Consider the following 12,265-nt stretch of genomic DNA (forward strand, 5'->3'; position numbering starts at 1 on the left):
TTTTTCGTTTTTATTTCTCTGTTTTCAAGGGCTACAAGCAGATAACGGCATACTACGTAGACACAGGCAGCAGATCAGGCACTTTCTATTTTTATCCCGGAAATTTTAACTTTTTTTCCTTGTATGATGTTTCAAGTCGACCAAATCAACCCATGTGCTTCACTCGTTACCGCATATCGTAAAATACTTCCAGACTTCCAGATGGTGCCATTCTGTGTTACAACTGACGTTCGACAACAGCGAGAAACTGCGTCCAGTCTCGCGCACTGCTTGTATAACAGGCACAATATTGTCTCGGCAATGCTGGACCAATCCATTTGTTGCTCGTTTCTGTCAGCAGTGTTATTAAAGTGGCATACATCACTTTTCCCATTTATCTGTAATAACGCAGTATTTCAGAGCTATGGAAATCTTACGAATAAAAATTACTCGTCTTTTTTAAAAAAAGGTTTACTTGAAAACTAAAAATTTTACTGCGGCTGCTGTGGCTAATCGATATATCTGTTTTTACGTGGTTATCAGGAAAAAAAAGATACTTGTTATAACCGAGAGCAAACAAATACCGAAAGACATGGGTTATTCAGAACTAAAATACCCATATCGTTTTAACCGATCGGTTTTTCTATCTCTAAACTGCAGTGTCGCCATAGAAAAGTGTGTCGTTCCATCACTGTCCATAGCAACTTTGAGATATGCAAGTGTTTATGAGCAATATCGGCAAATAGAAACACGAAGAGGTAATAAGCATCTGAGCGATAGAATTTATTTCCCGATCAGAAAAGTCGAGTGACAGACAAGACTGAATCACTGTAATAGAAGTTATATGGAAAGCTGTGTAAAGGAAAATTTCCAGTTCTTTCGTGGATTCCAAAATTAAAGCAAATTCCGGGACATCAAGGTGACATAGTCTTATACGGATAGTATTCCATGACTAACGTAATTGGCCCACATACTGTACTGGTATACGGATAATATTACACGACTAACGTAATTTACCTGAAATAATTTACAAACATGTTACTATAACATTCGCTACTACTCATTACGCTAATTCACCTTCAGCCATTAAGCGCAAGCGCAGATCTCAGTTATGATACGTGCGCCATCCAAAAATTTATCAAGGTAGTAACTCAACACAACTACAAATGATCATTGTGTGTAAAATAAATAGAACACTTCATAAGAAGAACATGACAGGTTTGAATCATTCCCACCGCAAAGGATGAAAAATTCAGGCTCGCACACAAGACCACTTGATAACTAACCAGAAATTCCGATTAGTTGTAGCTTCGGTGACAATCGCCATTTTTACATTTTCCCCGTAAACTAGATAATTATGAAACGTTAGCAACTACTCTAAAATATCTGCGGCAACGGCCTTGCCCCTGAGGTTGCATTGGTTCACGTGAGATCACCGAAGTTAAGTGCGTTGTCGGACGTGGTCGGCACTTGAATGGGTGGTCATCCAGGCCGCCATGCGCTCTTGCCATTTTTCGGGGTGCACTCAGCCTCGTGGTGCCAATCGAGGAGCTACTCGACCGAATAGTAGCGGCTCCGGTCAAAGAAAACCGCCATAACGACGGGGAGAGCAGTGTGCTGACCCCACGCCCCTCCTGTTCGCATCCTCCATGGATGATGACGCAGCGGTCGGATGGTCCCGTCCCAGTAGGCCACTCGTGGACTGAAGACGGAGTGCTTACAAAGCAACTACTCTCCAGTGCATGGCCGTACTACTGAGACCTTGATGCCTGGCATCAACAACAGGTAGCAGCACACGAGGTTGGCTTACGCCTACTGCCGAATTTTGAGATCTGTCGTAAGCCTGCGTAAGCACGTGGGGCTTTCCGTCTTAAGTGCAAGCATATCCATTGCGTGTTCTGCCGCGCGACTTGAGTGGAATATTTCATTATTTCTGAAATTTTATAGAAATGTTTTTCGTTGTATATCCTCTCCATCGGTACTGAATTTACTGTAAAATTACTTGCTCACTTTTCGGAACTTCCGTTCATGGTAAATCGATATTATTAGAAGCCGTGGTAGACACGAGTCTAGCGTGCTTCACTTTCAGCACCTTCTGTGTCAGTCTCGGTTCCTATGTCGCTGATTTCACAACTAGCAGTTCGTTGTCTACTGAGTATACTGTCTCTTGTACGACACTATCCCTCCTACACTGAAAGGGGGAGACACAGGAAATTATAGGATTTTTGAAACATGTAGCTATTAAGGTAATTTTGAAGCTAGGCATACGAAAATTTGTATCTGGTTTCTAGGTCAGAAATAAAGAAATATGTGTTCCATTATTACTGGGAATGAAGTGAAATAGCGGGTGAACATTTTATTTTGAGATAAATAATTATGGAATAACTATGAAAGTATTTTTAAGGCTACATCTACGAAAATTGGTATTTGACTTCAAGGTTACAAATAAGAAAATACGTGTTTTAGTGTTTTTGGAAGTTCAACCCCTAAGGGGATGAAATAGAGTGAGCTGGTGCGTTTCTGGCGCCAGTTTCCATCGATCGTTGCTTCGATCTTTGAGTCGCGGTCCAGAGGACACTGCTCCCTAAGCGACTGTAGTAGTTCTCTGCACGGACCCACATCGGGCTTACCGCGCTTACACTGGACACAGTTGCCAACAAATCTCCTGACATCGCGATATAGGTTGGGCCAAAACATGTGTTCCCGAACTCGGTTCTAGGTCTTGTATAGCGCCAAATGACCCCCGACCACCGAATCGTGGATATATCATGCTAACTCGTTCCTGTGGAATAGAGACCTTCACTTCACCACGGTTGTCTCCCCCTTTACACAAGAGCCCCCCGCCCCCCCGAAGGCAACAGGGCAATAGCCAGTAACGACGTCGCCATCTGCCTACTGCTGCCTATTCGGTCCCCACCTGGGATCCACAGCCTGTTTGCCGGCTGAGTCGCAGAAGAAACCGGGTGTCTCGGAGAGAAGGAAATTCGCTCCAACATCCGGCTCCACGTGGCCCTTGCCTTCCCCAGACTCTCCCGCGAACATACGGCTAAGAGCGTCGCCAATTCATTGTCTCTGCCCCTAATATGCGGAACCTGGAGATAAATCTTGTCATCTTAACTTCGGCATGACCTTTAGCGAACTTATTAATCAAAGTTTAAGGGCTGGCACTGGGCAAGTAACTGACGGAGGCTCATTTGTTTCAGTTCAGTTGTAATGCTCACCTGTTCTCCAGATAAGGTTGTGTAGTATATGTCTCAGAAAACTCTCTACCCTTGATGTGTGTTGTGTTAGAGATAACTGGCAGCGGTCGACGCTAGCATACTGGGAACAGAGCACCACGGCGGCAGAGAGATGTTTAAGGCCATGTCCTCTCCTTTACATATTCGGTTATGTTGTCACTTTCGCGTGATTCCATCGTTCCGGTGGAGAACTGTAGCATCCAAAGTTCAATTGCATTGTCAAGTTGAGTATATTTCTATGTCACTCCCTGTCTCGTGGATCTCTCGTATTGATTTGAATCCTTGGTCTGCTCGCGTCTATCGCCAATTCACACGAAATATTGAAGCAACCTTATTTTAAGGGAATTGTCATATGGTCATGTTCTAGTTGTAATCATTCTAAGAATATTGTTGATTAATCAATTGAGTAAGTAAATTTGAAGGTCGGTTTGGTCAAAATTAAAGTACCTCCTTAATTGCTTTAATCATTTGTATATAGTTTTGTTATGGAAAGTTGGGTAGCCAAACGTTAAAAAATCTGTTTCTTAGGCTTAATCTGTTTCTCTGCTGATTGGAAGTAATGAGAGTTCTGCTGCGCATTCTATGCACATTTGTACTATTTAAGTAAAGCCTTACCTAAGTATATTTACCTAGTCATATCCAAATTTGAAGTTTAACGGGTCTTGTTCCACGTAAAGAAATTTATTTATTATTTGTCCATCTGATCTGGCCTTATAAGGCAATCTCTTGTATTTTTGTGATTGTGATTTTATAATGCTTTTGATTGTAATAAAATGTGTAGCAACTACAACGGATTACTATTGTGATTTTGGTGTGTCACTACCACAATCCCATTACATAGAGGATGAAATGTTTCATGAAATATTTAATTATGAAAGCATTTTTAAAGCTAAATATATTTAAACCTGAATTTGGCTTCTCGGTTGAAGTAAAAATAAAAAAAAATTACATGTCTCACTGTTTTTGATACATTCAATTCATAAGGAGGGGGAATATAGGATGAAATGTTTTATGAAAATAATTCAGTGTGAAAGAATTTTTAAAGATAAATCTATGGAAATTCTGTTATTGAAATATACGTGTTTCACTGTTTTTGGAACTACAACCTCCAAGGAGATGCGATAGGGGCACATGTATCCACTCACTCATCGCCTTCCAGCCCAACCTGCAAAGTATACAGACGTGAAATTTGATGAAGGTGTAAATATTACGCTGAAAGCACCATTTAAGAAGAGATTTTTCGAAATTCCACTCCTAAGGGGGTGAAATATGGGTTGAAAAGTTTTTTTTAAAAAAAAATATGTCCCTATGTCACTGTTGAAGCTACAACTACAAAACTACGAAAATTGACATTTGGTTTCTCAGCCAGAAACAAAAAAAAAGGTTTTTATCATTTTCCGAAATTCTTTCATTGGGGGGGGGGATAGAATAAATAGTGAAGGTTTTTTGAAAATAAATCATTATTAAAGAACTACTAAAGCATTGTTAAAGTTACATCTATGAAAATAGGTAATAGACTTCTCAGTTGGATGTAAAAAGAATGTGTTTCGTTGCTTTTGGAAATTTAACTCATTAATAGAGTGAAATAGGGGATGAAAAGTTTTATGAAATATTTCACTATGAAAGCATTTTTAGAATTAAATGGATGAAGATTTGAATTTGGCTCCTTGGTTCTAAATAGAAGAATACATGTTTAATTGTTTCTGAAAACCTAACTCCTAAAGGGTGTGAGATGTTTCTCAAAATGGTTCATTATGAAAGCATTACTAAATATATCTGACAATTCGTATTCGGCTCCTCTGTTAGAATTTTTAAAAACTATGTGTTTCAGTGGTTTTGGAACTTCGATAGTAAGGGGATGAAAATTTTAATGAAATATTTATTGCGTTATATTAAAATATGTTAAATCTGCATCTATGAAAACCGGTATTTCACTTCTCAGTTATATAAAAGAAATATGTGTTGCGGAATGAAAGATTCTATGGAGATATCACCACAAGAATACAAACGGCTTGATTAACGAAAACCTTCGACTCCAGCTGTCGGCATTGTTTTTTGGTCATTCAGTAAAAGACCATGCTTCAATGGCGTTAAGTTTAGAAAGTGTTGCAGTTTATAAGAGACATAAAAAACGATTAAAGAAAAAAAAATCTTTGAAGACCATAAACGGTCTACGCAAGTAAAGAAGCGGATGATAAGTTAGCTCTTCATGCAAATGAGTTGGTCACTTTAAGTTAAGAGACATGTCATGCACCAGGAACCAAATATTATAGTTGCTACGATTGGCTAACGGAAAAGTTTTGCAGAATCACGGGAAATCACTTTTGCAAGTGGCTGAGAATCTCGTAATGGATAAAAATTCTGTACTGGGAGATGCAAATTCCTCGATTAGGAATTGTTAATCCACATGTGAAACCTGAGTACATAATCCCTGTAACATTTTATCAACGGTGTTCCATAGGGACAGGTTCTCATCCAAAAAGTTCGAAAATTCAATTTCTTTGTAGTTGCATTTTTTTTAAGGTGTACTTGTCCAGACTCTTGGAACGGAAAGGTTTTTTTTTTAATCCGTGCTTAAAAAAATTTCTACAGCCCATTGTTTGAAGCAGTGTCACGACTGCCATGAGCCGCGCGGGGTATGCGCCATGTCTCAAACGCCTTGTCACGGTTCGCGCGGCTCCCCCCGTTGGAGGTTCGAGTCCTCCCTTGGGCATCGTTGTGTGTGTTTGTTGTCCTTAGCATAAGTTAATGTAAGTAGTGTGTAAGCACAGGGACTGATGGTTCAAATGGCTCTGAACACTATGGGACTTAACAATTGAGGTCATCAGTCCTCTAGAACTTAGAACGACTTAAACCTAACTAACCTAAGGACATCACACACATCCATAGTCGAGGCAGGATTTGAACCTGCGACCGTAGCGGTCGCACGGCTCCCGACTGAAGCGCCTAGAACCGCTCGGCCACATAGGCCGGTCTATCATGTATTCTAGAGAAGCTGCCCGGTCGTCAGTGGCGCCTGTTCTTTCGAGAACAGTTACTATCTTCATATATATGGTTAAACGTTACCCAGCCATTGACCTTCGTCTGTGCGAATGCGCACAGATTGCCCGAAATCTTACGGGAATCGTCACCTTAGTGTGGGCCGGTATTGAGTGGATGGGCAAACACCTATTACATACATTACGTTTGTGGATTGTGGCCGGTTGGAAATGTGAGTCTCACGGGAAGCGTGTAAGGGATAAATACCTGCAGTCGCGGTATTCATCTGTGTCCTCGGTGGCTCAAATGGATAGAGCGTCTGCCATGTAAGCAGGAGATCCCGGGTTCGAGTCCCGGTCGGGGCACACATTTTCAGCTGTCCCCATCGAAGTATATCAACAACACCTGTCGGCAGCTGAGGGTTTCAATTAACTATCAATTGTGAAGGGGATTCGAAGAACCCTTTGCCAGGCACTTAAATGTGATTTGCAGAGTATCCATATAGATGTAGATCAAAGCTCGTCCCGTGACGCACGTGCACAAAATGATTCATACTGCAAACATACTCGCCGATAACACTGACGAATAACGAGTGCTGCATATCCAGGTTAGACAGATCGGCTTTTCCTGCCAAGAAGAACAGGGAGTTGCTATCTAGGAACAATTCCAGCCAAAGGAAGGGTTGAAAAGTGCTCCTTGGATTGCACACTAAACGTAAATAACGAAAATGCATTTTTGGTAAAAATTGGACAAAGCATAATCCTGTGCTCTCCGTATTGCATTAGCCGTTTTGAATATTGAAAATCTTACTGCAGATTCGTGTTCAGCGACATTAAAAATATACATGTAACCCTCAGTTCATGCAAATCGAAGTAATAATATAACTAAAAGGTTTCCCTAGACGTTGAACTTTTTTTTTTTTTTTTTTTTTTTTTGAGAAACAATTTTCTCAGAACGGCATGCAGCATTAACTAAAAATGGTTCAATCTCTTAACTTCTACCTCTGACCCAGAAAAGTAAACACTTTTCTTAGGAGCTTATACCTATAATATATGACACTGATTAATATTAAGTAATTTTTGTGAAGGCATAAGGAGTGAAATAAACCACCCAAAAAATTTAACTCAGAGTTCGAATTAGTACCGTATCGTTAAATTTACGGTTGTTTCATTGCGGTTAGGTATGCGCTCCCATAAATTTTATGTAATATCGACTGATGTTTTCCATTTTCAATTTCAGAGAAGTAATTTAGTATCAACTGATGTCATCCATTTTTGATTTCAGGTAACATCTGAGAGGCCACACTGCACGCAGTCCGCGTGATCAAATCATAATTGCGGGCGCCATTTTTTTTACTGAAAATCTAAAATAAAGCTCATAGTATGATCACTCGTAACTCCCAAACAGATCCTTCAAGTGTATTTTCTCTGTCTCAAAAAAAATATATAACATTTTTTGCTCATTTGAATGAGAACCTGGCCGTAACGCCGGAATATAGTCACGAGATTTTTTTCGGAGAAGAATTTCGTTCTGCGCGTGTCGATGGACATTCTACAGATATTACTGTTTGTGTGTGTGTGTGTGTGTGTGTGTGTGTGTACTACTCAGTCGTGCCATTCGAGTGTACATCTTTGCATAGTTTTCCTTTGACGGTGTAAACAGTGTTCGGCTCAGTTGCTAACTGGCCAGTTGAGTGGTTCCGAAGTTGTCGGATGTGCGGTGCGTTCTGTCTGCTAGGATAACAACAGACTGGCGTGGTGCGATGGCAGAAGCAGACACTGAAGGAGCTAGCTGCTGGGACGCCAGCGAACAATTTATGCCAAGTAAGACGAAGAGAACTATTCTAAAATTACGAGCCGCCTCAATAGTGTTTATCATTAGTAAATCTTGTAGTTGAGACTGCCACCAATCTACAATAACTGACATTTTTGCCTAGAGAGAGATTAGCGAGAAGTACAGGATATCCCCCACACATTGAAATTTTGGTTGTGATGACAGGCCTATGGGCAGTGTAGCCCGAGATCTAAGTTAGGTTGGAAGGGGGTAATTTGATTGAGAGATGTTTACGCCAACGATTATTAATGCCGAGTAAACGTTGTGTAAGCAGATTTCCCTGTAGCGTAGCCTAGTGTTTCCGTCCGCGCCATGTTTAACACACTTTCTCTGGCTGTGTACAAAAGTCGCACAACAGCGACGAAAACTACGTTTCTGGTGGGGGGACGGGAGAGTTCCCTATGTAACTTTCACTACAAATTTTAGTAACCGCCGAAACTAGCCGAATTAGAAGCGTAATTTTAACTATATTTCCGTTTGTGGGAAAATAGTGATTCTCCTCTTTCGGCAGCAACTATAATATGTAGGCGACTTATTAGTTTCTTTTTTTTTTTTTTTTTTTTTTTTAACTCTGAATCATGATCTCAGTAGACGCAGTGCTTTTTACGTTGCTTGATCCGTGGTCGATAGTAAACAATGCAATGTATTGGTAAACTCTTTGAAGTGTGACGCGTGTTGCATAGACGGCGTCTGCAATGTTCGTAAGGCCAAGCTCTTAAATTGTGTTTTGTTCACGAAACGTCGTTTAGCTTTTTCATGGATAACAGCTTTGGAAAGCGTACAGTCTGTACAGGTTACATTGATAATCACACGTCGTTAGTCCAAGGCAACTACAGCTACATAGTTTTACCAAGAACTTCTTCGTAGGTAGTTTCCCTGTAGTGGTATTTTGTTTTAGTATTTATAGACTGTAGGCTTGGATGAAATATGAAACACATATCCGAAGTTTCTGTTGATGCTGTAGATCCTGTTTTTATCCGTGCTAGGGGCACAAACACTTCATCAAATACTGGAGGACACAATTTGCCTCGAGATTTAGCAATTTTTCGTAATATAGGCCTAGCTTCGATATATTTTTCTCTAACTGTTGTTTGGATTTAATCTTAAAACACACTAACTTTTCCACCAGTTATTCTATATGTGGTTTCATCCCTTTCGTAGCATAGAGTTCCTAAACGGTCGATAATATTAATAATTTCCTTTCTCACTTTGATTTTCTGTAGAATCTCCTGTTTGTGGTTATTGCTAACCTGTTTCACATTCTCACTTTTATTATTTTTATTTTTCTTGTTTTGTGACTGGAAGCAAAATTTTCTTTGAATTCAGTCTTTAATTCTGAAACAGTTTCAGTTAAAGGTCAAGTGAAGATGGCGATCTATTTGAGGAGAATGGTTAGGAGATCTTTTATATTAGACGTACACAGGTCATTGAGATCCTTATCTATATAAAATTACTTCGAGTTCGATGTAGCCCATTCTCTTGTCATGATGTCGGCTGTATCGTAGCGTATTGTCTCGATTAGGTTGGATATTTTGATTGAGAGTTGCAGAAGTCCACGAAAGTGATTACGAAGTCAAGACTATACTAACAGAACGATGTGTAGCGTAGACCAAAACGCTCTTTCTGTCCTTTTAAAATCTCTTTTAATTAAAAATAACTAAAGCTGCAAGATACAATTACAAAAACTGCTTTATGTAATACAGAAATCCCAGTCTATTGTTGTGTACGTACACTAATTTTTTGTCACCGAATATGTATTTTTTACTCATTTGCTGGATTCCAGTTTCCCGCTTTTTGCGGCGAAAACCCTTTCCCTGCGAAGGGCCCAATAGCATGTCGGTTATATTCGCGACTTTATCGACGATCAGTAATTTCATATAGTCTATCCACCGGCGTCATTGTTAACATCGAATATAGATTTAAGTATTAGGAAGGCCAATATGAACCTAACGCATGGGTAGGTCTAATGATGAATAAAAAAAAAATCGAATGCCGGTTAGCTACTACAAGCAGCACAGTGAACGCGTTATTGTGGCCAAGATAGACATGAAGTCCACACCTACCATAATCTTAAAAGTAGTCCGCAGATGAGGAAGAAATTGATGAAATGTGTGATGAGATAAAAGAAATTATTCAGATAGTGAAGGGAGATGAAAATAGAATAGGCACAAGTGATTGGAATTTGATAGTAGAGAAATGAAGAAAAGGAAACGTAGTAGGTGAATATGGAATGGTGGTAAGAAATGAAAGAGGAAGCCGCCTGGTAGGTTTTTGCCCAGAGCATAACTTAATCATCGCTAACACTTGGTTCAAGAATCGTGAAAGAACGTTGTATACGTGGAAGAGACCTGGAGATACTGCAAGATTTTAGATAGATTATATAAAGGTAAGAAACCAGGTATTAAATTGTAAGACTTTTCCAGGGGCAAATGTGTACTCTGACCACAATCTATAGGTTATGAACTGTAGATTAAAACTGAAGAAACTGCAAAAATGTGGGAAATTAAGGAGATGGGACCTGGATAAACTGAAAGAACCAGAGGTTGTACAGAGTTTCAGGGAGAGCATAAGGGAACAATTGATAGGAATGGGGGAATTAAATACAGTAGAAGAAGAATGGGTAGCCTTGAGGGATGAAGTAGTGAAGGCAGCAGAGGATCAAGTAGGCAAAAAGCCGAGGGCTAGTAGGAATCCTTGGGTAACAGAAGAAATATTGAATTCAATTGATGAAAGGAGAAAATATAAAAATGCAGTAAATGAAGCAGGCGAAAAGGAATACAAACGTCTCAAAAATTAGATCGACATGAAGTGCAAAATGGCTAAGCAGGGATGGCTAGAGGACAAATGTAAGGATGTAGAGGCGAAAATCACCATGGGTAAGATAGACACCGCCTACAGGAAAATTAAAGTGACAGCATAGATCGAGGTGGTGGGATCACTCATGGGAAAATTCCTGCAGTAGTTGATGTTAGAGCTGCACCAGTCAGCTGATAGGTCTTCCTGCTTAAGGGAAGTCTCTCTAACAAAAGATCCACTTTTGACAAAGCTTAAGTATCCAAGTAATGAGAGAATTAGTATATTTCATCAAAATATACAAGATGTTAGAGATAAAGTTAGTGAACTGCTTATAGATGTTGACTCTGAAATTATTGGTATATTTGAGCACTTCTTAAATAAGGAGATAATTCAGAGGCTTCCTTTACCAGAATACAGGTTGGCTGGCAGCTTTTCTAGGAGCTCTTTTCGGTGTGGGGGAGTAGCCATGTATGTGAAAAACAGCATCCCATTAGAGTCAATTGATGTTTCTAAGTACTGCACTGAAAAGGTGTTAGAATGTTGTGAAGGTATGGTTAAATTTAATGGAGCTAAACTTCTAATTGTTATTTATAGAGCCACAGACGCCAATTTCACAACATTTTTGCTAAAGCTAGAGGAGGTTTTTGGTACACTTTGTAGGAAATACAAAAAATTATTTATATGTGGTGATTTCAATATTAATTGTAAAGTGATTGTGCAAGTAAAAGGATGCTGGTAGATCTCCTTAATTCATATAATCGTATGTAAACTGGTATGGCAAAGTGGTATGCAGATAGAATAGCTACGTCTCAGGATACAATTAAAGCCATATGGTCAGTCGTAAATGAAGTGGCTGGTCTGTAGAGACAGGTCGACGATATAGAATCAGTGCGTAGTGGGAATGTTCGTGTTACTGATAAGTCGCATATATGTACAGTATTTAATAATCACTTTCTGAATGTACCAGGTGAACTAAATAGAAACCTAGCCCCAACAGGGAATCATATAGCGCTCTTAGAAAAAAGTGTTCCGAGACTGTTACCCTAAACGGTCCTCCATGATACTGACAAGAGGGAGATTGAGTTAATAATTAAATCACTAAAGACCAAGAACTCTCATGGATATGGCAGGGTATCTAGCAGAATACTGAAGTATTGTTCTGTGTATGTTGGCCCAGTACTTAGCCATATCTGTGACTTTTCCTTTAGCGGTGGTCGGTTTCCTGACCGATTAAAGTACTCTCTACTGAAGCCACTTTATAAAAAGGGAGACAAGGATAATGTTGACAACTTTAGACCTATTTCAATGCCATCGGTGTTTGCTAAAGTTATCGAGAAGGTTGTATATACAATGTTACTGGAGCATTTAAATTCACATTATTTGCTGTCAAATGTACAGTTTGGTTTTAGAAATGGTTTAACAACTGAAAATGCTATATT

The 12,265-nt window shown here is 39.6% G+C and overlaps 1 non-coding gene across 1 annotated transcript; it reads left to right on the forward strand.

Annotated features, from left to right (window-relative positions):
• The first annotated feature begins 6,488 nt into the window (after positions 1-6,488).
• Trnat-ugu (transfer RNA threonine (anticodon UGU)) lies at positions 6,489-6,562 on the forward strand. Its single transcript has one exon. It is a non-coding gene; the product is annotated as a tRNA-Thr (tRNA).
• The last annotated feature ends 5,703 nt before the right edge of the window (positions 6,563-12,265 follow it).

The sequence above is a fragment of the Schistocerca gregaria genome, unplaced genomic scaffold (assembly GCF_023897955.1).
Source record: "Schistocerca gregaria isolate iqSchGreg1 unplaced genomic scaffold, iqSchGreg1.2 ptg000607l, whole genome shotgun sequence".
Lineage (NCBI taxonomy): Eukaryota > Metazoa > Arthropoda > Insecta > Orthoptera > Acrididae > Schistocerca > Schistocerca gregaria.